Here is a 27,852-nt window from a genome sequence, read left to right on the forward strand (position 1 = left end):
GTTTCTGGTTTTTGAGGAGTTGTCCCATTTCTTCTTAATTGTCATATTTATTACCATGAAGTTATTTGAAATATTCCCTTATTACCTTTTTTATCACTGTAAGATTTAGTGATATACTCTTTCATTCTTGACATTGGTAGCTGGGGTCTTCTCTCTTTTTACTTTTGTCAGTCTTGAGAGATTTTTCAATTTTTTTATTGTTTGGGGGTTTTTTGCTTTAAAAAATGTTTCTTAAAAGATTTTATTATTTATTTTTAGAGAGAGGGGAAGGGAGAAAGAGAGGGAGAGAAACATCAGTGTGTGGTTGTGTCTCACTCGCCCCCTACTGTGCCCTGACTAGGAATCAAACCAGCGACCCTTTGGTTCGTAGGCCAGTGCTCAACCCACAGAGCCGCATCAGCCAGGGCCTTTTCTTATTTCTTAAGATAGGATTTTCATGGTATAAATTTCCTTCTCAGTACTGCTTTAGCTGAATCCCAGATAATTTTGCTGTGTTGTATTTTCATTTTCACTCAGTTTTATGTATGTTTGATTTTCTTTGATACTTCATCTTATTCATGGATTATGTAGAAGTGTGTTTTCTAATTTCCACATAGTTAGAGATTTCCTGTTTCTATTATTGATTTGTAGTTTCATTCAATTAGATTATATTATATCAGGTAAAATACTGTATGATTTTAATTTCTTTAAATTGCTTGAAGTTAGTTTTATGGGCCGGGATATGCTCTGTTCCATGAGTACTTGCAAAAATGTGTATTCTCTTGTTTAGTGGAGAGTTGTATATATGGAAATTCGATTCTATTGATTATATTTATCTGATCTTCTATATCATTGTTAATATTCTCTCTTGCAGTTCTATCAGTTGCTGAGGATGAGCTGTTTAAGTCCCTAACTATAATCTTGGATTTTTCTGTTTCTGCACTTCGTTCTATCAGTTGTTTTATGTGTTTTGAGGTTTTAGTGTTTGTTGTCCATTTGTAAATCACTTAACATCAGATATAGATATGTTCTGAAAAATGCATCATTAGGCCACTTTCCTTGCTGGGCGAACATCATAGAGTGCACTTACATAAACCTAGATGGCGTAGCCGATACACACCTAGGCCAGATTGTATAGCCTATTGCTTCTTGGCAGTAAACTTGTACAGCATGTTATTGTAAAGAATATTGTAGGCAATAGTAACACAGTGGTAAGTATTCGTATCTAAATATACCTAAACATAGGAAAGGTAGAATAAAAATATACTTTACAAGAAAAAAAAGGGTGCGCCCGCATAGGGCACTTACCATGAATGGAGCGTACAAGACTGGAAGTTGCTCTGGGTGAGTCGGTGAGCGACTGGTGAGTGAGTGTGAAGGCCTAGGGCATGACTGTACAGGACCGTAGACTTTATCAACATTGTCCCACAAGTCGTCCCCCTGCTTCCTTTCAACAGGGTCAGAAATAGAACGTCGAAGCTGTCAGTGCTGCTCCATGAACAGGGATGTGGGCTGGATTGATTGGAAATATCAAGGAGAGAAACTGGCTGGGTAAGGCGTAGATCATTATAACAGTGACCTGTCAGGAGGGAGTAGGAGGTGGCTTGAGGACCAATAGGAAATAAGAAATCAAGATGGAGATAGTAAGGACCATAGGGGATTACATGGCAATGATTTTGTGGCTATTCCATGTTGGAGCAGTGGTAACATCAAGGAACTTTGCAGTACAAATGTTTTGTTTTGTTTTGTTTTGTTTTGTTTTGTTTTGTTTTGTTTTTAAAGAGCATATTTAGCCCTTGCTGGTGTGGCTCAGTGAATTGAGTGCCGGCCTACAAACCAAAGGGTTGCTGGTTCGATTCCCTGTCAGGGCACGTGCCTGGGTTACCTGGTGGGCACATGTGAGAGGCAACCACACATTGATGTTTCTCTTCCTCTCTTTCTCTCTCCCTTCCCCTCTCTCTAAAAATAATTAAATAAAACCTTAAAAAGGTACTTTTGAAAAAAAGGCTGTTGTTAATTAACAACTTAAAGAAATAAAAATAAAAAGAGTATATTTAACATTGAGAGGGTGTAGAAATGAGGATTCATTATTTCGACTTTGGAAATTGGTTTTTGGTTCCATTGACCCTACCTGGCATGAAGTGTTGTCTGTGGCATTGAATTGATGGAAGAAATAAAAACTTATCGATTCTTTGCATCATTACAACCTGAAAATATTTTTCCAAATACAGGGGCAGGATGGCTTTGCAAGACCTCAGAAAATGAAGTGACAGTGGCACTGAATACCTGTTAAGGTAGCTCCTGGGGACTTCTGTCCTCGCACAGGATTTCAGGTCCACAGCAAGGAATTGACAGAAATGTGCCCTAGCCGGTGTGGCTCAGTGGATTGAGTACCCACCTGCGAACTAGAGGGTTGCCTGTTTGATTCCCAGTCAGGGCACATGCCTGGGTTGTGGGCTTGGTCTGCAGTCCGGGGAGCTTGAGAAGCAACCACACATTTCTATTTCTCTCCCTCTCTTTCTCCCTCCCTTCCTCTCTCTCTAAAAAAAAATAAATAATAAAAGCAATTGACAGAAATGTTCATTGAAGACCATCAAGCTCAATTTGGGAGGGCTGTAGTGTGATATGGAGCGCTGTGGGGGACAGGCTTCTCTGTGCTGAGTGGAACAGGTCAGCAGCAAACTGGTTGGGATATAATGTGTGCACTCAAAATTGAGGTGCTATGAGTGAAAGGGAATCTACTGCCAAGACTCCCAAATATTGCTCCCATTAGAGAAAAAAATATTCCTCCAGAATCACATGCCATTTCATTTCCTACAGGAAATAGAGCTTCATTATATAAAACACTTAATAGGACCACCACTGTATACTCATAAGCTCCATGGTAGGCTGACACACCATTATGCGGTACCTGACTGTACGCACATTTGGAATCACCACGTCTTCCTGGTGGATTGATCCTTTATCATTAGCTAATATCCTCCTTTGTAGTAATTTTCTTTGCTCTGAAGTCTCCTCTATCTGATACTAATATAGTCACTCTTTTTCTTTCAAAAAGTAATGTTCGTATGGTATTTTTTCCAATCGTTTTCCTTTTCAACTTGCCTATGTTGTTGAACCTGAAGTGAGCTTCTTGTGAAGAATATATATTGCTGGGTCATGTATTTTTATCCACTCTGCAAATCTCGGCCTTTTGATTATTATATTTAGACTATTTACACTTAAGGCAAAAAATACATATATATGGTGCTTAAGTCCACCATTTTATTAGTGATTTTATCTGTTTTCTGTGGTTTGTATTCTTTAGTTTCTCTTTGCTTGTACTCCCATGGGTTACTTGGACATTTTTTACTTGATTTATTTATAATGTCTTTGAGTGCATCTCCTTATATAATTTTTGTAATAGTTATTACAAAATGGTTATTGGATATTACAACATACCTATGTAAGTTACAACAGTCTTCTGGGAACATTTTACCGCCTGAGTGAAATTTGGAACCCTCATTTGCCTCTTCACCTTCCCCACATTTAAATACCATTGTTTTGAGTATCCCATGTTACAATTTTTATTTCCATCCTCAAAATTTATGCAATGCAGGAGAAAAAGGATATTCTATTGTGTTACTTATATTTCCTCTTTTCATTGTTTCCTTTTTCTTCCTGATGTTCCTTCTTCTATCATTTTCCTTTGTGTTTGAAGAATATTTTTTTTTTGCCAGTCTTTCTGGGCAGGTCTGATAGCAACCAGTTCTTTCAGTTTCTCTGTATTGGAGAATGTGTTTCTTTCTGTTTCACTCCGGAAGAATTGTTTCACCAGATGTAGAATTCACGGTTGACGGTCATTTTCTTTCAGAACTCAGAAAAATATTTTGGCCCTTTCTCCTAGCCTCCATGGTTGCAGAGTACAGAATCCTTGGCCTTTCGAATCTGAATTCTCTCCTAGGTAGCGTGTCATTTCTCTTTGTCTGCTTTCCAGATCTTTTTTTTTGGTCTTTCGTTTTTAAATTTTTAATTAGGATACATCCTGGCATGGATTTCTTTTGAGTTTATTTTGTTTGGAGTTGATTCAGTTTCCTAGATGTGTATCTTTTACCACATTTTGGGAGTTTCCACCATTACTTCTTCAAATATTCTCTCATTTTCACATCCTTTCACCTTTCTGGGACTCCAGTGATGCAGGTATTGGATCTTTTGTTATTGCCCCACAGATACCTGAGGCCCTGTTCCTGGTTTTTTTTTTCAGTCTGTGTTTTTTCTCTGTTGTTCAGAGTGGCTGAATTCTACTGTTCTGTTCTCAAGTTCACAAATTCTATGCTTGTCATCTTCATTATACTACTGAGCCCGCCAGCAATCTTTTTTCTGTCATTATATATATTTTATTTCTGTAGTTTCTACTTGTGTGTGTTTTAAAAAATGTTTCTATTTCTATGTTTTCATTTGTTTCCAGAGAATTCATAATTTTGTGAAGCATTTTTATGATGGCTGCTTTAAATTCTTGCCATCTAATTCTAATATCTGATTCATACCAGTGTTGGCCTCAGTTGATTATCTTTTCTCCTTCAGGTTGTAATTTTCTTGGCTCTTGTTATGACGGGTGGTTTTGGACTGTATCATAGATGCATATCTATCACATGTGGTGACTCTGGGTTCTATTTAAATCTTTATTTTAGCAGACAGCCACTTTGTTTAGGTTTTAGCATGTGAGTCTTGGCCTTTGTGGTATCATTTTGGTTTACTTGTTGGTTATTTAATTATTTATTGATTTTCAGAGAGAAGGGAAGGGAGGCAGACAGAGAGAGAGGGAATGAAACATCACTGTGTTCTTGACCCTCATGCGCCCCCTACTGGGAACCTGGCTGGGAACCCAGGCATGTGCCCTGACCTGGAATCAAACCAGTGGCCTTAGGTTTGAGGGATGATGCCCAACCCACCGAGCCGTACCATTCAGGGCTGGTATGCTTGTTTTATCTAGTCCTGTTGAAGTTCCCACCAGTCCCTGATGGTGCTGCCTGACAGGTCAGAGAGGGTTTGCTCTGCCCTGCTGCTGGATGTCTCTGAGTGAAGGAGGTGCACAGTGGGATTCTCTCCCAGTATCCCCCACCCCACACTGGCCCAGTACCTCCTCTGGGAAGGAGGAGAGTGTAGGTTTTGTGAGATGAAGAAGCTTCCTGGAACTGAATGGTTCTTGGGACTCGAGTCCCATTTCTGGTTCTCTCTTCTGCCACCAGTGTCTTTAGGTGGCTGGTGGAGAGTTTGGGGCCCAGAGGGACAAAGAAGCTTTCCAGACGAGGCTGCCTGCTGTAGCTGGGTTTCTTTTGTATGCACTGCCTGCCAACCTCAGTATCTCCGGGTGTGCAAGGAGAGTACCTCCCCTGGCTACTTACTTCTACCTAGGCTCCTGTGATACTGTGATTTATAAGAAATATATATTTGTCCATTTAGATGACAGAAATATATTTCTCATATATAATTGATCTTAGACCTCGGTTCCTGGATCACAGCTGCCAAGGCCCTTGAGATTTCCTGTGTGATGAGAGCAGTGGAAGCTTCTTTTGTTATAATAGTTGGTCTCTGGTCCTCCCGCACCTGAAATCTATTCAGAGCCCTTAAGGTGAAATGGGTGTCTCGTTATTCACTTCAGGCCCCTTTCCACAACTGGGTTTATGTTAATGAAGTGAGGTTTTTGGAAAGAAGTTACAGATGGGGGCTGGTTGCCAGGGATACCAACCTCTTTCAGAAGGTTAGAACTTTTTATTTCCACCCCTTGCTTTCTGGGCAGGGGAGAAGAGCTGGAGGTTGACTCAATCACTAACGGTCGGTGATTTAATCAGTAATGCCTATATAATGAAATGTCCACAGAAACCCCGGAGGAGTCTGAAGCTCTGTGTCCTTTCCTTATATGTTTCCCTATGTATCTCCTCCATCTGGCTGTTCCTGAATTACATTTTTTTTATGGTAAAGGGGTAACCTTACAAGTAAAATGTTTTTCTGAGTTTTGCGAGTCACTAGCAAATTAATCATACCCAAGGAGGGTCATTGGAACCTCTGATCTATAGCTGGTTGGTCAGAAGCACAGGTGATAAACCTAGGCTTGAGGCTGACATGTGATGCCAGAGGAGGAAAGTCTTGTGACACGGAACCTTTCACCTGAGGGAGCTAATGCTCCACCCACATAGATGGTGTCAGAATTGAGTTGAATTCCTTGAGTCCCTGCTGGTGTTGGAGAATTGTTGATGTGGAAACAAGCCCGCAACCCACACATTGAAAATGCATCCAGAACCCCTTTAGTCCCAATTGGTCCTCTGTACTGGTGATGTTGTGCTTGCCTAAGGTTGTCCGAGGGACTCCTGTTTGATTCTAGAGAGGAGTGAGTCTACCTGGACCGCTGACCTCTCTCACTCGGGTGGAGGAACTGGAAGCACTGGGTGGCCTTTGTTGCGTGTGGGATGCAAAACATCCTGTTACTGTGCAGTCTCTGTAGTTCTGGGTTCCCCGTCAGCTCAGCTGCTTCTTACCACCCTTCAGAGGTCTCCTTTGGTTGTCTCTGATGCTATTTCCAAGTTTCATAGTTGTGGTTAGCTGGAGAAGCGAGGGGGCGGGGAGACATCATTCTACCCAGACCAGAACTCTTTCTTTCTCTTTAATAATCAATAATATATTCTATACAAGTTGCTTAGAATTTAGCTTAAATTCATCAGCTTGAAAACAGGACTTGGTGCTTTTTGAAAAATCAAGACTACATTTGCCTGTCTCCAGGCTTCTGTTCCCCTCTCATTGTTCACAGTTCTGTCTGGACAGCAGTTTGGAAATCTTAGCCCCTACTCTTTCTGGAGTGCTGGAATGTGAGGACAAGTGTTTCTTAATCTCTTCTTGTGTCTCGGTTTTTGGTTTCCTTCCACTTACGCTTGTCGTACCCTTGCTTGTTTCTTAACAGAGGACACATGAAAATAAACTAGGAATTGGGGTAGATTTTCTTTCCCTTTGTCGCCTCACAATATATTTCTTCTTATTGCTGATGACACTTTGAAATCCCCTTTTGTTATCCTCAGAATACATGTCTCTCTGAGGCTCAGGTCGTTTCAGTGTCTTGCAGCAGGTACATGCTGCTCTGCTGCAGTTGTTATCATTGGTTATATCTCCTTAGAGCCGTGTGTACCAACTTGAGAGTCAGACTTATGTTTGATTCTCACCACTGTCTCTGTCTAGATGTGTGATTTAGGATTGGTTATGTAACCTCTGGCTGAGGAAGTGGAAGCTCAGGTTAAATAATCCCCCCCCAATGGAAACAATATTATTACTACTAATAGGACCAACTTCATAGGGTCGTTATGAGGATTAAATGAGGTTGTGAACACTGAGCATGTGGCACGGTTCCTGACACAGACTAACTACTGAGTAAATGCTAGTCATGTTATTACACATTTTAAAAATCCGATATTATAGAGAACTTCGTGGCTATCTCTTGATACCTATCCTTTTCTCCTTTATTGTAATTTTGTAGTCAGGATTTTCTTTTTGAGAGCCTCCCAGTCAGTCTGTGTAAATTAAAGTTCTCAGGGAAGGCAATTTCCTATCTTCGAAATTGTGAAATTTCATGTAATTTAATTGCGTCTGGCATTCTGGTGCCCGTGCTGCTGATGGTCCTCTCACTGAGTAGTAAATGCAAGTATTCCACAGCCCTGTCTCCGTGCAATTGATGTGTAGGTGTTAAATTAGCCTTTCTGCTTAACCCTCCATAAATATTTCAAAATACTTACCTTATGTGGGTACTCCGGCTTGCTTCTACATGCTACAAAAATTCTCGCTTGTTAGACATTTCACATTATCGTATGTCCTACCCGTATTTCTTACTATGTTGTAAAGTAAGTTCATGGTTATAGGACATCAACATGTCTCTGGTGAGGAATGAAGCGTATGAGATACTGGATTTGAACTCTGGGCAAGGATCCTGTCTGATGTACTGTTTCGTACAATGCCCGACCTATTGTCAGTCCGTGCTTATCACTGACCACTGCACCTAAAATGGGATGAAAGGGGGCAAACCGACATCATTATGTATATATTCTAACTAACCTGTTTCTTCCCGTGTGTTTTTCTTCTGAGTTAAAGTTGGTAATCTTTTTAATCTTGGTGAATTCTTTCGGTTTCATGTTTGATACCTATAATTCTGGAACCTCCCAAAACTATCTTAATTAGAGGCATGTTGGAATGTGTTTGAAATTTTTCTGCTGTAGTTCAGTTAGTTCTGGGCAGTGTTATGTAATCTTAGGGATGTGAGTTTTCTTCAGGGATTCAACCTTTCCTGCTTTCCTCCACCTATTTTTTTTTCAGCTCCCCGCCTCCTCCCCTGGGGAGAAGAAGAATCCAAATTGTTGTTATTCTTTTGGAGATGTTTGGAACTAAGGTCTTGCTAACGATATAACATTTGGATGTTGTGGACTGTTTCTGAGGGCCAGCACTGGCATTATGACCAATGTCAAACTTGGGTGATTTTCATTACGGTGTCAGGAATCTAATTGAAAGGGCACAAGGTCTAGTGTTTTCCTTGTTGGCCTTACGGTGGTGTGTGGTGGCTAGGTAGGCACTATGCTTTCTCAATGAAGTTTCAGTGGTGAATTAATTCCTAGATGTGGTTTGTTTATATGCTTGTCGAATGGTCTTGAGTCCTTTGTGGAAATAAATGATTGATTTGTGGTGGTTTGGGATGCTGTTTGTTCAATTACAGAATTGTGACTTGACAGCACCAATAAATATTTAAGAAGCTCAGCCCTTGGTCCTGAACTACAGATGACCCCTCTCTGGGCTTTTCATAGCCCACTGCTCTTTCCTTGTCTCTTCTTTTCGCCTAATCCATGACTTTGCTTTTCTTCAAGAAACATGTTCTGGCTTCTTTGTGCAAGATCCTTTCGCTTAGACTGTTTCTGTATCGTACCATGTGTCTAGAATAATGTCCTGTCCCTTGTCTGCCAAGCCCTTTCTTTGCTGTCAGCCTGAGAGAGTTAGAAAGCTCATCTCCTTCATTCAACTCTGCTGGCCTCGGTGTGGCGGAAGTAACAGCTCCCTGTGACGAAGATCATGTAAACCCTTCTTGTCAGTTTATGTAGATGTTCAGTGTTTTTATACTGCTTTCTTGGTATCTTTGTGGGATAGTCTGGCGTGTTAGATTTGAAATCCGCAAAAGGGAGAGAAATCCTGTCAGACTTCCCGGATACTCCGTCGCACTAGTCGGTAGGCATTTATTTAATACATTGCTCTTTGCTGTCAATGCCTTTGAGGGCAAAAGTGGACCAATACCTTCTGAAAAATTAGAACTTTGTTTTTGGTCCTTGTTGAACTTCATGATAGTCAGCTGAGCTTACAAGCTTAGGAAATGAGACTCAAATCATTTTAATTCTTTTGTTGGTTTGTTTTTTCTTTTCTTTTTTAAAAAAAATTTTCTCTTTTTAACATTTTAATTCTTGACCATACAGTATCTACTACAGAGTTTTACAAGTTTCATTTCTGTTCCCTATAAACTAGTCAGGTGACTCAAAGATTGGACTTCCTTGCTTTGTAATGCTACTACATTACTAAGCAAGCATGATAATGTTGCCTTTGAATTTACAAGCCATTGGCTGAAGAAGTCTTAAATTTCTGTTGTTAAATTCTCCATGAGTCTGAACATGTGGTGGACTTTGACCTCTGGGAAGCCAATATCCATAAGCTACATGATCAAGAACTTTTAGGACAAAGACAGAGCTCTGCACAATCAGAACTTTGTATTTTCCTCTTTTTGTCCTGCCACAGCCTATTGCTTCATCTAGCTCCCCCAGCACTGAACTAATCATAAATTTCTGTTATACAAATATGGCTTACTGCCATATAATGGTATAATGGTATCTCCTCTTGAAGTGCTTTTTTTTGTATCTCTCCAACTTCTTAGTCATCTGTCATACTCTTGTTGACTTATCTGAAATGTCTTCTCTCCTGTGACCCTGCATCAGACAAAGATAATTACTTCATATCTTCCATATTGCATCTTCTACATGTGTCTAGTTTTCAATACTTCAGCCTTGTATATTCACCATATGTGTTTGTGGTCTTATCCTCAAGAATTCCACTGTGAGAGTCTTAAAGACGGACTTTTTGTTTTCTCGGAGTCCGGTAAAGTTCTTGACATATACCATGTGCTCAATATCTGCTAGAATGAATGAATGAACCAAGGGCAGGTATGTCAATGGAATTAGAAACCGTGGCTGTAGGGACTTCTGCTTCTGGGTTTGACATATTAACTTATATTACATTAACTGTCTCTCAAGAAGAACTAAAAAAGCTGGATAAAATTACAAAATACTTGGCCCTGGCCGCATAACTCACTTGGTTGGAGCATCGGCCCAATATGCCAAGGTCGTGGGTTCACTCCCTCGTCAGGGCACATACAAGAATCAACCAAAGAATGCATCAATAAGTGGAACAACAAATCAATGTCTGTCTGTCTGTCTCTCTCTCAAATCAATAAATAAACATTTTTTAAAAGGAAAAATTATAAAATAGTGCTTTGAGAGCACCAGAGACCTACCGAAGCAACTAGGAGTCAAAATCCCGGAGAGGAAGACCTATATTGAAATAAGCCTGACATTCTGTGCTCCATTGCCTTTCAAGGCATTAGCCACAATGTAAGTGCTATGGGTAGAGAGACTGAGGAGCCAAATTGACCAGAGGTTTCAGGATTCTGACAGGCCCATAGAAACAAAAGTGAGAATTCAGGAATACCATTATAATCAGCACTTTGGGACCCAAGATGCCAGAACAGAGGAAAATACAATAAATTTAGTCCAAGATTTTAGGCTTCTTTCCCCTTGTGTGATAGGCTCATTTGTAAGTGGTATAGGTCAGAGAGGTAGAGGAGTTAAGCAGAATGTGACGGGTAGAAATCTGAGTAGCTAAGCATCGCTTTCTGCAATTTCACAACTCTAGAGAGACGGAAATCAGAGTTTAGAGCCTGCCAGCCAGGAGGGACCTTGGTAATTACCCCAGGTTTTCAGTTGGGATCCCCAAAGGGCCAAACTCTGAGGTTAAGGATGAACTGGAAAAATGTCATTCCTCACAAAGGCTGGAACACAACTTTGAATCGGCTCAATCTCAGGTAGAATTAAGATGATCTGTCCGTCAGCACCTGGCATAAGCAGAAGCAAATCTTCTTTGAAGGAAGATAATATCACCCAGAGCTACTCTAGCTTTTAATATGCAATGTCTGGCATTTAATAAAAAATTAGTAGGCTTCTCAGTATGAGTTTTCTAGGGCTAACATAACAAAGTACCACAGACTGTGCAGCTTAAACAACTATACTTTATTGTCTCATGGTTTTGGATGCTGAAATTAAAACATCATGCTATTGGCAGAGATTGTTTCCTTCCGAGTGCTATAAGGGAAAGATCTCTTCTGAGCCTTTTTTCTTGGTTTTTAGATGGCCACCGTTTTCCTGTCTCTTCACATTGTCTTCCTCTATGTGTATCTCTGTCCAAATGTCCCCCCTTTTATAAGGATAATAGTTATTATTGGATTAGAGCCCACCCTGTTTAACTCACTTTAACTTGATTACTTTTGGAAAGACCCTCTTTCCAAATACAATCATACTCTCAGATAATAGGGGTTAAGGCTTCAAAATATGAACTTTTGGGAGGAAGACACAATTCAACTAATAAAACCAGGTCATAGGGCTATAAGAAAAAAGAGACCGTGGAAGGGCCTTGACACGTGCTTGAGACATTAGAGGTAAGAGACTCAGACTGACTGTTTATTATGTTCATAATGCTTGCCAAGATGGAGCATTTCAGCAGAGAACTAGATTCTACATGGAAAAAAAGGAAATTCTGGAACTGAACATTATAAAAACTAAAAATTAAAAGTGTGATAGTTGAGTTGAATAGCAGATAAGATCCAGATCAAGAGGAGATAGGTCAGTAGAAAATGCTGTACTCAGCTCTGGCTGGTGTGGCTCAGTGGATTGAGCACCAGCCTGAGAAGAAACAAAAGGTCAATACTTCGATTCCCAGTCAGGGCACATCCCTGGGTTACAGGCCAGGTCAGGGGCAGGAAGGGCATGAGAGGCAACCACACCCTGATGTTTCTCTCCCTTCCTTTCTCCCTCTCTTCCCCTCTGTCTAAAAATAAATCAATAAAATATTTTTTAAAAAAAAGAAATTAAATATTCTGTTCAAACTAAAAGACCAATAAGAAAGTAAAAGATGGGAAACACCAAAAAAAAAAAAAATGCTAACAATTTATTGGCTTCACTTTAGCGTACTTGTTGAGAAGCCATGAAAACATCAACTCAGCCTCTGTAGTGAAAAAATAGATTTACAGTCAAACAGACTGGGGTTAGAACCCCAGCTCTGTCTCTTAACGTCTTACAGACTATGCGATCCTTGATTAGTGATCCCCCGAGGCACATTTCTTCGTGTCTAAAAAGCCATAATGCCCACCTGACAGGATTGTTGTGGGAATCAAATGAGATAATACATGTGAAAGTGATTTGTGAATTACAGATCCACACATTACAACATTTGTCCATTATTGTGTAGGATATAAAGTAACTTGGGGTATATCTACTGTTATGAGCAAAATGTACAGATACTCGTCTTCTAGAATCAACATCAGCCTTTAAAGACACTTCAGACTAAAAACCTATTCTGTCCATTACTGTATATACTTGGTGAGTAAACGGGCATTTGCTGTGCTGTGCATTATCCTATCAGGTCTCATTTTGCCATCTTCCTCAAAAGTTAAATCTCCTTCTTTAAGATTACTGAGATTTCCTGTTTAACTTTTCTTATTCCTAGAACATTTCATAGAAATTCACCTTGTGTGGGTTAACAAATTTTTATTTTTGTTTCACCTAGCAACTTTACATGTATTTTTTTGTGTTGTTGTTTGGTTTTGTTTTGGGGGGTTTTTTAAAGATTTTATTTATTTATTTTTAGAGAGAGGGGAAGGGAGGGAGAAAGAGAGGGAGAGAAACATCAATGTGTGGTTGCCTCACGTACCCCCAACTGGGGACCTGGCCCACAACCCAGGCATGTGCCCTGACTGGGAATCAAACTGACGACCCTTTGGTTTGCAAGCCACAACTCAATCCCTTGAGCCACACCAGGCAGGGAGTGTTGCTCTTTTTAATCCCATCACTCCTACACATCAACCCATTCAATAAACATTTGTCGGTAGACTATGTGCCCCACATTGCACTGTGTGCCTATGATAAAGGATAAGTAACCGAGCTAGCAGGGAAGTTAGATAGCCAAATACTTCTGGTAGAGTAAATGTTCATAGCAGCACAATTTACAATAGCCAAGTGCTGGAATCAACCTAAGTGCCCATCAGCAAATGAGTGGATCAAAAAAACTGTGGTACATTTTCACCATGGAATTCTACACAGCAGAAAGAAGGAGCTCCTACCCTTAGCATTATACTAAGTGAAATAAGCCAGGCAGTGAGGGATGAATACCATATGATCTCACCTTTAACTGGAACATAATCAACAAAAGAAAAACAAACAAAATACAACCAGAGACATTGAAGTTAAGAACAATCTAACAATAGCGAGGGAGGAGGGGACAGTGGGGAGAAGGTTTTCAGGAACTACTATAAAGGACACATGGACAAAACCAAGGGAGAGGGTGGAAGCAGGGGAGGGAGGTGGGTTTGGCTGGGGTGGGGGAGAATGGTGGGGGGGAAATGCAGACAACCGTAATTGAACAATAAAATAATTTTTTTAAAAAAGAATTACCCTCTTTGGGCGAGGGTTTAATGAAGGCACCGGGAAAAATACAGAGCATAGATGAGCAGATGTCGACCAAGGAAAAAGAATCTAGCTGGCTGGAAATTGATGTGGAGGTACATAGGGTTTGGTGACTGGAACAGCTGGATCTGGGTAAGGTCAGACAGGCATCCTGGGATGACTATTTCCTGGCCTCTCTTTAAATAAATATTCATCACTTCTCTCCTCTTGAGTTATATGTTTCTCCTTTCACTGGGAAGAGAAAGCATTCCGTCATGAACCTCCAAAAGTTTTCCACACCTATTCATCTACTTGTATCTGTGCGTAGTCTCTCTTTTTTCTCTCCTGTTACTATAAACTGCCTATGTTTCTATGTAAAGCCAGCGCTTTCACCTATGCACTGGATTGCATCTCTTGCCTACAGAAGAACATTACTCCAGCAATTAATACCCTAGTGCTTCTCTTTCTCTCACACCTCACAGACAATCTCTTAGCAATTCTATCAGCGAAACATTCTAAATATATACGAACTACTTCATATCCTCTCAACTGCTATCACTGTGATGGAAACCACCATTATCTCTGAACTAGATTATTTCAATAGCCTCCTAAGTGTCTCTGCTTTACCGTTGTACCCTATTTCATTCTAATCTCCAGACCACAACCATAATGGTCCTTTTACTTTTTTAAAAGATTTTATTTATTTATTTCTAGAGAGAGGGGAAGGGAGGGAGAAAGGGAAACACTAATGTGTGGTTGCCTCTCGAGCGCCCCCTTCTGGGGACCATTACTGGGATCAAATTGGCGCAACCCTTTGGTTCACAGTCCTGCACTCAATCCACTGAGCCACTCCAGCCACTGCAAAAGCCAGCTTTTGATTTCATTGGTTTTTCTCAATTAAAATACTGATTTTTTTCTTTTAATTTTTAAAAAGTATTTTTTATTGTATTTTTCCCATTGCCAAAGCATACTGATTTTTGTTTGGATAATATTACTTGTTTCATTTTGCTTATTTTGAGCTTACTTTGCTATTTTCCTAGCTTTATTAGGCTGAATGCCTAGATTATTGAATTGAGGCCTTTTTCCTTCACTCTACTACAAGCCTTTAATGCTATAAATTTCCCCTGAGCGCTGCTATAGCTGTCGAATGGGTGTGGTGATAATGTAGATACTTGTTTTGTTTTAGACCTTGGGAAATACTAAATCTTTCACTATTATCTGGTTAGCTCTAGGGGTTTTTTTTAAAGATTTTATTTATTTATATTTAGACAGAGAGGAAGGGAGGGAGAAAGAGGGAGACAAACATCAGTGCGTGGGTGCCTTTCACGCACCCTCCACAGGACCCAGCCCGCAACCCAGGCATAGGACCTATACCTGGAATCTAGCTGGGGACCCCCTGATTCTCAGGCTGGCACTCAGTCCACTGAGCCACACCAGCCAAGGCTGATTAGCTCTCGATTTTTTTATACATAACCTTTAGCAGACTGAAGAAGATTTTTGTCTCTTCCTAGTTTGCTTAATGTTTTTTTCTTTAAAGCAAGAATAGATGTTGAATTTTTTCAAATGTTTTTTGGGTACCTATTGAGATGGTCATTTGCTTTTCCTTCTTTTGTTGAATTATGGTTATTAATTTTTGAATATTTTATTAAAGGTTTTTACATCTATGTTTATGAGCGATATTGATCCTATAGTTTCTTTCTTTCTTTCTTTTGTTTTTGGTAATGTTTTTGTTCGACTTCAGTACCAGGATAGTACTAGCCTCATATAAAATGAGTTGGGAACTTCTCCATTCTCTGTATTTCCTGGAAGTTTGTGTGAAATTGGTATTGTGTCTTACATGTTTGGTAGATTTTACCAGCAAGGCCATCTGGGCTTGAAGTGTTTCTTACTGGAAAGTTTTTATCAACAAATCAATTTTTAAAACATGTACTGCTTTTTGGATTATCTATTTCTTTTTCAGTGAGCTTTAATAGTGTCTATTTTTAACAGCCTTGGAGATACAGTGAACAAACTGAGCATGCCAGATGGGGAGGGGGCAGAGGTGATGGGTGAACGAGATGAAGAGACTAAGAAGTTACACAATAGTCACGAGGATGTAAAGTACATCATAGGGAATGTAGACAATAACATTGGAATAACTATGTATGGTGCCAGGTGGGTACTAGAATTATCCATGGAATCAGGGTAAATTATATAATTGTTTAACCAGTATGTTGTACGCCTGAAACAAATATAAAATTTTTTAAAGTTTCTATTTTTTAAGGAACTGTTCTGTTTCTTCTAAGTTGTCAAATTTATGGGCCTAGAGTCATTTGTAGTTTTCCCATATTATCTTTTCGATGTTTCTAGGGTCAAGAGTGACGCCCCCTTTTTTCTGTCTAAAATTGGTAATTTATGTCTTCTCTTATTTTCTTGGTTGGTCTGGCTGTAGGATTATCAATATTATTGATGTTTTTAAAAGACCAGATTTGGGGTTAATTACAAATGCAAATGTAACAGAGACAATGTCATTGATTTCTACTCTTACCATATCCTTTCTTCTCCTTGGTTTGGGTTTAATCTGCTTTCTTTAGTGTTTTAAATTGAGACCTTAGGTTGCTAATTTTAGTTTCTTTTCTCCTCTAATATGAAAATTTAATGGTGTAATTTTCCTTTACACCATTGTGTGGAGGAAGTATAAATGTAAATGGTGTTGACAGTGTTGCAGCTACAAGTAAAAACTTGTAATATATTAAAATTTCATTTTCATTAAGTTCAAAATATTTCAAACTTCCCTTGAGAATTCTCCCTTGACTCATGGCTTATTTAGATGTTTGTTGTTTAATTTCCAGATATGTAGGGGATTCTTTGCATATTTTTGTTATTTCCAGTTATTTCAATTGTGGTTATGAACATACTTTGTATGATTTCAATCTCTAAAATTGTTACACCTACTCAGATGGCTGCTGTCAAAAAAAAAGAATAAGTATTGGTGAGGGTGGGAGAAATTGGAACTCTTGTGCATTGTCGGTGGTATTGTAAAGTAATGCAACCATTATGGAAAACAGTATGGAGTTTCCTCAAATAATTAAAAATAGAGCTATATGTTTCAGCACTTCTAGATACATAGCCAAAAGAATTGAAAGCAGGCTCTCTAAGAGGTGTTTGCAAGCCATGTTCACAGCAGCGCTATTTATAATAGCCATGAGGTGGAAGCAGCTCAAATGTCCATCAGCGGGTGAATGGATCAACGAAATGTGGTAAATATGTACCACGAGATATTATTCAGCCTGGAAAAGTAAGGAAAACCCCATGGCAGCTAACATTGTGTTAGTTCTGTAGCCCCCATACTTACGTGAAGCTGATGGTAAACTCAACATTTCAGAGCTGAAATTACCTGAGGGTTTCACCATGCTGCATTTATGGTCCAGCCAATTTTCTGAGCCGCATTAGCGTGCAAAAGTTAGGCTTGGAAGCAGACCGGGCAGATTGGAATCTCAGCGCAGATATTTACTATCCATGTGCCATTGAAGATATTCTCAGAGTTTTGGTTCCCGTGTTCTACATAGCATTCCTAATAATTGAATACCTATTTTATAGAAGGTGTGGGGGTATTAAGCAAAATGAAGTATATATAATTATTAGCATAGAACCTGATTACACAGCGTCCAATAAGAGTAGTTCCAGTTATATTGGTTGGTAATGGTGATTGTGGTATTTTGAAAGCTAAATATTGGTAATTTACATTCATTAATTTGCATTTTTAAAAGATTTTATTTATTTATTTTTTTAGAGGGGAAGGGACTGAGAGAGGGAGAGAAACATCAATTGGTTGCTTCTCACAGGTCCCCAATTGGGGACCCAGCCTACAACCCAGGCATGTGCCCTGACTGAGAATTGAACCAGTGACCCTTCAGTTCAGTTCACAGGCCTGCACTCAATCCACTGAACCACACCAGCCAGGGCTCATTAATTTGCATTTTATTTCACTGATCTGGGCCCATTGCTCAAATACATTTTGAATCTGGAGCATGCAATCTACAAATCCATTTAGTTAATTTGTAAAATCCTAAATGGCATCAAAGAAATCCCGCTGTAATGTGGTACATGGATGGACCTTGAGGACATTACACAAAGTAGAATAAGCCTGTCATAAAAGGACAAATACTGTATCATTCCACTTACGCAATATATCTAAAGTAGTCACATTTATAGAAACAGAATAAACTAGTGATTCCCAGGGCTGGGGAGGAGAGGGAGGAGGAGTCGTTTGATGGGAATAGAGTTTCAGATTTGCAACATGACAAACCTCTGGAGATCTGCACAGTGTGAATGTACTCAACACTCCTGGACCGCGCACTTCCTTTGCGGTCACTTGGTCTATGAATATTGGTATAATAAAAAAGTTCAATTTTAAAATGTGGTTAAGGTGGTAAATTTTATGTTATGTTAAAGTGTGCTTCTTTAAAACCACACTTTTAACAAAGACTTTTTGAGTTTTGTTTTATGAGCCAGAATACTATCTAACTGGGTGAATATTCCTTGTGCACTTATGAAGGCCATGTGTTTGCCTCTTGCTGGATGGAGTGTATTGTAAATGGCAGTTAGGTAAAGTTGATACAAACTGTTGTGCACTTCTATATCCTTACTGATTTTCTGTCTACTTGTTTTATTGATTGCTGAGAAAAAGAGTGTTGAAATTTCCATTCTAATTGTTGATTTTCCTATTTATCCGTTTCAGCTTTTATCAGTTCTTGCTTCATGTATTCTAAAGCTCTGTTATTAGCTGCATACTTATTCATGATTGTCATGATACCTTACTGAATAGATGTTTAAAAATTTTAACTATATTTCAGAGAGAGCGAGGAAAGTGGGGGAGGGAGACAGAGAAAGAGAGAAATAGAAACATTGATATGAGAAAAACATCAGTTGGTTACCTCCCATAAGTGCCCCGACTGGGGACTGAACCTGCAACCCAGCCATGTGCCCTGACCCGGAATGGAAACCGCAGCCCTTCGGTGCACTGGCCAAGGCTCCAACCAACTGAGCCACACTGGCCGGGTGAATTGATTCTTTTATCACTGTGTAATGTCCCTGTTTACCCCTGGAAATACTTTTTTATTAAGTCTACCTTGTCTTATTTTAATATAGCTACTTCAACTTTGTTTGAATTATAGTTTACATAGTGACAACACATATGTTTCTAAACCAGTTTGACAATCTCTGTCTTTCATTAGGTTTATTTAGACAATTTAGAATGAATGTAATTATTTTTTTTTTTCATTTTTTAAATTTTATTTTTCAATTACAGTTGACATTCAATATCACATTAGTTGCAGGTGTATAGCATAGAGGTTATTTTTTTTTAATATATTTATTGATTATGCTATTACAGTTGTCCCATTTCCCCCCCACTCCACTCCATCCTGCCCACCCCCCTCCCTCCCACATTCCCCCCCCATAGTTCATGTCCATGGGTCATACTTATAAGTTCTTTGGCTTCTACATTTCCTACACTATTTTTACCCTCCCCCTGTCTATTTTCCACCTATCATCTATGCTACTTATTCTCTGTACCTTTACCCCCCTCTCCCCCTCCCACTCCCTTATTGACAACCCTCATGTTCTAGTTGTTTGCCTAGTTTGCTCTCGTTTTTGTTTTATGTGTGGTCGTTAATAACTGTGAGTTTGGTGTCATTTTTACTGTTCCTATTTTTGATCTTTTTCTTAGGTAACTCCCTTTAACATTTCATATAATAAGGGCTTGGTGATGATGAGCCTCTTCAACTTGACCTTATCTGAGAAGCACTTTATCCTCCCTTCCATTCTAAATGATAGCTTTGCTGGATACAGTAATCTTGGACGTAGGTCCTTGCGTTTAATCTTGGGTAATGTAATTATGATGTGTCTTGTTGTGTTCCTCCTTGGGTCCAGCTTCTTTGGGACTCTCTGAGCTTCCTGGACTTCCCGGAAGTCTATTTCCTTTGCCAGATTAGGGAAGTTCTCCATTATTTGTTCAAATAAGTTTTCAATTTTTTGTTCTTCCTCTTCTCCTTCTGGCACCCCTATAATTAGGATGTTGGAACGTTTCAAGGTGTCCTGGAGGTTCCTAAGCCTCTCCTCATTTTTCCAAGTTCTTGTTTCTTCATTCTTTTCTGGTTGGATGTTTGTTTCTTCCTTCTGGTCCATACCATTGATTTGAGTCCCAGTTTCCTTCTCATCACTATTGGTTCCCTGTACATTTTCCTTTGTTTCTGTTAGCATAGGCTTCATTTTTTTATCTGTTTTTCGAATAGATTCAACCAAGTCTGTGAGCATATTGATAACCAGTGCTTTGAACTGTGCATCCGATAGGTTGGCTATCTCTTCGTCGCTTAGTTGTATTTTTTCTGGAGCTTTGAAGTGTTCTGTCATTTGGGCCATTTTTTTTTGTTTGTTTGTCTTGGCGCGTCTGTTACTTTAAGGGGCGGAGCCTTAGGTGTTCACCGGGGCGGGGTAATGCTGGTCGCTGCGCTGTGATGCTGTACGTGGGGGCGGGGCCGAGAGGGAGCAATGGCGCCCGCTTCACTCTCCTCCGGATTTCAGTCTTTCACTCCGCTACCCACAATCAAACTGGGCCCCTCTGGTGCTGGTTCCCGAGTAAGTGGGCCTGTGCACACTCTAGGCCCCTGTGGGTCTCTCCAACCACCTCTCCTGTGAGGCTGGGAGTCTCTCCTGCCGCCCCAACCCCCAGGGGCGCTTTCAATCAGAGGTTTGAGGCTTTATTTCCCCGAGCTGGAGCCCTGGGTTGCGTGGTCTGCTTCGCTGCCCGCCGTTCGTCAGGTTTATCTGTGGGCGAATGTGGTGCCGCAGGGTGCTACCCGCCACTCTGCCTGCCCCACTCTCCGCCACTCTGAGTCCAGCCCTCTGGGTTTATCTGTGCAAATGTGGGACCGCAGGGTCTGCTAGTGCTCGGACTGCCTGCGCCATTTGTCCCACACTCCGCCAGTCTCAGTCCCGCCACAGCCACGCGAGTCCTCTCCACCCCAGTGCCGTCTCCGCCCCTCCTACCAGTCTGGATGAATGATTATTTTCTGTTTCCTTGGTGTTGGTCCCCCTTGCTGTTCGATTCTCTGTCAGTTCTGGTTGTGCGAGGAGGCGCAGTGTGTCTACCTACGCCGCCATCTTGGTTCTCCAGAATGAATGTAATTATTGGTATGGCTGGATTTTATTATTTGTTTTGTGATTGTCTCCTCTATTCTGTCTTCCTTTGTTTCCCACTTCTTGCTTTTTTTTTTAATATTAGAGTGTTTCTAATAGTCCATTTTAATTTATCTGATACTGGCATTTTGGTGCTTGCTGTCATCTTATGGATGACAATTTACATGCCTATTTTGTACTTTCTATTTTGAGTTAATATTGCATCACTTCAAGTAAAATGGAGACACATTAGGACTGCGTAGGTCTGTTTCCCCCGTACCATGTCCCTCTGTCATTGTCGTATGTACTTCATCTGTACACATTGAAAATTCCACATGCGTCTTGCTCCCAGTATTCATACAGATTTTAAAGAACTTGAGTGCAACTTTTAACACTGACCAGATAATGTGCTGTTTCTGTTCTTTCATCATTTTTGAACATGTAGATTTCCATCTGATATTATTTCCCTTCCTGGGAGGAATTTCCTTGGGGGCAGATGAGCTGTCGTGAATTCTTAGTTTTCCTTCATCTGAAAATGTGTTTATTTCAGCTTTATTTCTGAAGATTATTTCACTGTATATAGAAGTCTTTCCAATTCTATTTGTCCAGCACTTTGAATATGCCTTTCTACTGTCTTTTGACCCCCATGGGTTTTTGAGTCGTACTTTTCTTATATGTGATGTGTAAATTTAAAAACCCGATTCTAAGATTAAAACAATCTTTGGTGTTAAGCACTGTGGATTTGATGTGCCTGGGCATAGTTTTCTTTGAGTTCATCATGTTTGATATGAGCTGAGGTTTTTGAATCTCATAAACATTTCTTTTACCAAGTTTAAGAAATTTTCAATTATTCGCTCTACAAATATATTTTCTGTACCCATTTTTTCTCTTCTGGGATTCGGATAACATGAATGTTAGAAGTTTTGATGTTGCCATTTTTCAAGCCTTTTTTTCATCTCTATTATTCTTACTGCATAATTTCTGTTGATCTATCTTCAAGCTCACTGACTCTGTGCTGTCATTTGCATTGTAATATTGAGCCCAAACAGTCATTAAAAAAAAATAACTGAGATTTTTATATTATTACATTGTAAAATTTCCATTTTTTGTTCATATAGTTTCAATCTCTTGTGCTGAAACTACTGTCGTTCCTTTCCTCTAAAGTGTGTTTACCCTGACTCATGTGGCATAATTTTTCTATTGCTGCTTAACAAACTTCCACACACTTCCGCAGCTTCAATACCACACATTTATTATCTCCCAGTTTCTGTGGGTGAGGATTCTGGGTGTGGCCTAGCTGCTCAGGGCCTCACAGGCTGTAATCACCTTGCATCACCCAAGCTCTACATCCTTACCTCGAGATCGATCCCATTCCTCTTCCAAGCTTCCATAGTTATTGGCAGAATCTCATTTGTTGAAGCCTAGTTTTCTCCCACATTATCCTGCCCATGGACGGCTCACTTCATAGCAGCTTGCATCTTCTACGTCAGCAAAGGATCTCTTTCTCTCTGTACGTCTCCTAAGACAAAGTTTTATAGAACAACACAATCACTGAGGTGAAATCTCATCACTGTGCCAAATCCTACGGATCTGAAGCAAGTCACAGATCCTGCACTCCACCGCAGAGGATTACACAAAGCTGTGGCTACCAGGAGGCAAGAAATCGTTGGGAGGTCATATTCGGATCTGTTTGTAATAAGCTGCTTTCAAGTCTTTGATAACCCCAACATCTGGGTCATACAGGGTATGGCATCCATTTATTGACTTTTCTCTTGGGAACTGGTCACATTTTCGTGGTTCTTTGTATGTTGAGCAATTGTGGGTTGTATTCTGGGTATTTTGAAAAGATTTATAAACCATGGGTCATATCATAATCCTCTAGAGAATGTTTTAGGAGACATTCAAATAACGTTCAGACCACAAGTTCTGTCCTGCCTTCTGTGGATGGGGCTTCTAATTTCAGTTCAGTTTTCCAAGTCATTAGTTTACTGTCATATTTCTGTTCGGGGCAAGCACCACGCAGGTGCTTGAGTGTTGGGTGGAAGTTTAAGCCTTAGTTAATTCTTCAAAGCTTTTGTTAAGGTGCTTTTGGTGTTTCCCCCACATGCAGCTTAGTGGGCTGTTGAGCGCAAGACTTGTGTAGACTCATTAACAGAATTAGGGGATCCTTGTCTCCCGCTCCCTTCTGTAGAAAATGTCCTTCATGAGCCCACTCTGGAGGCCATGGGTGCCTTGTTTCCTCTTCTGGCAGGAAAGACACAAGGTATACATACGTTGGATTTTTAGCAGCCCACACAGCTATCGCAGCCAAACAGCTCCGTGATTGGGCAAACAGCTGTCAGATGAAGCAAAATGAAAACCCATCAGAATTACTCCCCTCACTCTTTGGCTCACAGGGGTCCTTTTTATGGCTACTCTGCCTGGTAGCACAGGGTTTCCACTGAAATTTTCACCAATCTTCCTACTGCTCTGCTGTGTGGTTCTGCAACTGGGATCCACCCTCAGGGAAAATCTGCAAAAGAAAACAAATATGGAACATCTACCTTCATGTAAGCTCCTTTCTCCAAGCTTTAAGTCCCTTTGACAATCTACCCGCTTTTGGTTAATTTTCAGTTTTCACGTAGTTGATTTTTGTATTTTGTCCATTGTTTTTAGTTGTATCAGCATGAGAGAGGCTGTTGTGGGCTTACTCATCGTGGCCAGAACTGGACACTTGTAAATTCTCTTTGTATTTATATTTCAAGTAAAGTTTTTCCTTTTTTTTTTAAAGATTTTATTTATTTATTTTTAGACACAGGAGAAGGGAAGGACAGAGGGAAACATCAATGTGCAGTTGCCTTTCATACACCCCCTACTGGGTCCAGGCCCGCAACCCAGGCATGTGCCCTGACTGGGAATCGAACTGGCGACCCCTTGGTTTGCAGGCCTGCACTCAATCTACTCAGCCAAACCAACCAGGGCCATACATTTTACTTCTATAGGTGCTGTAGAACCCACAATACATTGTTATCAGTTTTATTTTGAACAGTCATTTCTCTTTTAAGGAGATATTTCCAATGATAAAAGGTCTTAGGTTTACCATTTATGGCACTCGCCATTCCTTTATATAAATTAAAATTTGCTTCTGGTATCATTGTTTTTATCTGCTGAGGAGCTTCACTTAAAATTTTTTAGAGTGTACGGCTGTTGGCAATGTGTTCTCTTGGCTTTTTGGTTGGCCAGAGAACATCTTTATTTAGTGCTCAATTTTGAAAGACAGTTATACTGGGTATAGAATCCCAGATTGACAGATTTTTTTCTTTTATTACATTAGATGTGTTACTCCACTGTCTTCTAAACAGCACAGTTTCTGATAAGATGTCTGTGATCATTTTTACATTTGTTCCTCTGTACAGGCATCTATTTGAGATATTACGGATTTGGTTCCAGGCCACACAATAAGCAGACATAGCAATAAAGCCAGTCACACAAACTTTTTGGTTTCCCAGTGCGTGTAAAAGTTATGTTTATACTAATTTGTAGTCTATTAAGTGTGCGGTGTCATTATGACTAAAAAGAAGCATACCTTAATACATACTTTAGTATGTGCTAAAAGTACATACCTTAATTTAAAAAAATACTTTATTGCTGAAAAATGTTCACCATCATCTCAGCCTTCAGTGAGTCTTAGTTTTTTTGTTGGTAGAGGGACTTGTATAAAATACAGTATCTGCGAAATGCAATCAAGGCAGAGTACAATAAATTGAGGCATGCCTGTATAACATGTCTTCAATTTTGAGGCTCTTAGCATTTTCTCTTTATCAGTAGTTTAAAAGAGTTAGCTTATGAATGTCTGTTTCTCTTTATGTTTGCCTCTCTTGAGATTTATTGAGCTTGAATTTTCAGGCTTATCATTTTTAATAAATTGGTAAATTTTTGATTTTTTCAAAATTATTATCTCTTTCTAAGGGTCCAATAACCTGACCTGTTCTTTTATTTTTAGTCATTTTTCTCTTTGTGCTTCATTGGGGGGGAAGGGTTCTATTGCATAGTCTTTAAGTTTACTGATCTTTTTCTGTAGTGTCTATTGTTGTTAATTGCATGTACTATTTTTTTTTAGTTTAGCTATCATATGTTTAATTTCTAGAAGTTCTATTTTTTAAATTTGTTAACTTCAGTAATGGTGTCCCCCATTTCTTTCCCGATTCTACTAATTTTTTTTTATTCTGTTTTGCTTTGTCAGTCTAGCTAGTTTTCTTAATTTTGTAGATCTTTTCAAATAACCAAATTAGAGTTTTATTCATTTTTCTCTATTGTTTTCTATTCAGGATTTCACTAATCTCCTTTGTAATCTTGATTATTTTCTTTTTTCTGCTTGCTTTGTCTTTGATTGCTCTTTTTCTTTTTCAGTGCCTTAAGGTGGAAGGTTCTTGATATGGAATCTTTCTTTTTTAATGGTGACACAACTATAAATTTTCCTCAAGCATTATCGTACTGCATCTTTGTGTTTGGTATGTCATGTCTTCATTTTTTAACAATTTTATTTATTTTTAAAGACAGGGGAAGGGAGGGAGAAGGAAAGTGGGAGAGATATCGACCCTTTGCCTCCTGCACGCCCCCAACTGGGGACCTAGCCGGCAACCCAGGCATGTGCCCTGACTGAGAATCAACCAGTGACCCTTCAGTTCACAGACTGAGGCTCAATCCAGTGAACCATACCAGCAAAGGCTTCATCTTTATACATCTCAAAATACTTTGTAATTTCCATTGTAATTTCTTCATTAATCCATGGCTTATTTAGAAGTGAATTGTTTAATTTCCATATATATTTGTAAATTTTCCAAATTTATTTGTTACTGATTTCTAATTTTATTGCATTGTAGTCAAAGAACATACTTTGTATGACTTATGTCCTTTTCAATTTTTTGAGGATTGTTTTATGGCCTAGCATATGGTCTACAAAAGTCTAGGAGATGTTCTGTGTATATTTGAAAAGAATTTATATTCTGCTCTCATTGGGTGGAATGTTCTATCAATGTCTCATGTGTATTTTCTTAATAGTTTTGTTCAAGTATTCTTTGGGTTTTTTTAAATAGTTGTAATCATCATTGAAAATGGAATATTGAAGTCATCAGCTATTATTGTTGAACTGTCTGTTTCTTCCTTTGATTCTGTCAGACTTCCTTCAAGTTTTTATTTTTTATCCTCACCTGAGGACATTTTTTCATTGTTTCTAGAGAGAGGGAGGAAGGGAGAGAGGAAGAGAAAGAGAAACATAGATCTGAGACAAACATTGATTGGTTGCCTCCCATAAGGACCTAGGCCTGGGATCTGATTGGTTGCAGTTGCCTCCCATAAGGACCTAGGCCTGGGATCGTAAGCACCTGGACTGGGGACCTCAGCACACCTGTACAGGGAATTGAACCCACATTTTAGGTATGGACTCTGATTGGGAATCGAACCTGCAACATTTTGATTACAGGACAACACTCTAACCAACTGAGCCACATTGGCCAGCATTGCTTCATGTATCTTAAGGCTCTGTTGGTAGGTACATATATGGCTTATAACTGTTGTCTTACTGATGAATTGACCCTTTTGTTGTTACATCATGCAGCTGTTTAAACTCTTATGTTTGCTGTTTGCATGATATATCTTCTTCTGTTCTTTTACTTTCGACCAATTTATATCTTTCAATCTAAAGTATATGTCTGTTAGATAATAGCTGAATCTTATTTTTTAATACGGTAACAATCTGACTTTTGACTAGATTGTTTAAACCATTCCTAATGAATGTTGTTAGTTGATGTAGTTGGATTTACATCTGTTACTATAGGTACTTTGATGATTTCTTTTGCACTGAGTATTTTCTACTGGAAAATTTTAATTTTATGATTTCTCACTGTATTTGTTTGAGTTCATTTCCTAGTTGTTGCTGTAGGGCTTACCATATACATTTTAATTAAGCATAATCCAGTTCATAATTTTACTAACTTAATTCCTCCGGGACACAGACATTTTAGCCATATGTAGCTCTATTCACTTCTCTCCCTTTTGTGTTCTCATTGTTCTATATACTAAAGCTACATATGTTACAAGCCTAACAATACATTGTTGTATTTATTACCGTATTTTCGGACTATAGGACGCACCCCCCCCCCCCAGTTTGGGGGGAAATGGGGGTGTGTCTTATAGTCCAAATGTAGCTTACCTAGCTCGCTTGGGGATGGGAGGTAGAGTGGGGGGTTTTTCTCTATTTTCCTCCTCTACTAAAACCTAGGTGCATCTTATAATCTGAAAAATACGGTACTTTATATACTTTATATTTTTAAAGAAGCTGAGAGAATAAAGGAGAACACGGATATATTTATAGAGTTTATTATATTAACCTTCCTTTTACCATTCTGGCTCTCTTAATTTTTTTTTCCTGTGGATTCAAGTTACCATCTGGTATCAACATAGCTTGTTCTCACCCACCTCCCTGGAGCGATTGTCTAATTTATTATTATATTTCTATATGTTCTATGCTCCAAATTCAATAATATCCATATTGCTTTGTAAAATTAAATTAATTCAAAGAAAGAGAAAAATATACACTTAACTATCTTTTACATCTAGATAATTATTTTTACCAGTGCTTTGTGGTTTTAGTAGTGGGATCGAATTACTATTGGAGGGGAACACTTTTTCAGTCTGAATAACTTCTTTTAGTGTTTTTGTAAGGTAGGTGTGCTAGCAACAAATTCTCTCAGTCTCTGTTTAACTGGGAATGTCTTCATTTCACCTTTAAAAAAATATGTTTACTGACTTGAGAGAGAGAGGAAGGAGAGAGAGCCCCTCTATTATTGAGAGGCTCTATTATTGAGTGCCTTTAGTGATTTTTTTCTTCAATTATTTTTTTCCAACTCCGGAATTTTTATTTTTATTTTATTTTTTAAGAATTTATTATTTTCAGAGAGGAAGGGAGGGAGAAAGAGAA

At 39.2% G+C, this 27,852-nt stretch overlaps 1 protein-coding gene across 4 annotated transcripts in view; it reads left to right on the forward strand.

The window, feature by feature from the left end:
- EDA (ectodysplasin A) overlaps window positions 1–27,852 on the forward strand; it is a 298,860-nt gene that overhangs the window by 91,251 nt on the left and 179,757 nt on the right. The gene's annotated exons all lie outside the window — the stretch shown is intronic.

The sequence above is a fragment of the Desmodus rotundus genome, chromosome X, assembly GCF_022682495.2.
Source record: "Desmodus rotundus isolate HL8 chromosome X, HLdesRot8A.1, whole genome shotgun sequence".
Taxonomy (NCBI): Eukaryota; Metazoa; Chordata; class Mammalia; order Chiroptera; family Phyllostomidae; genus Desmodus; species Desmodus rotundus.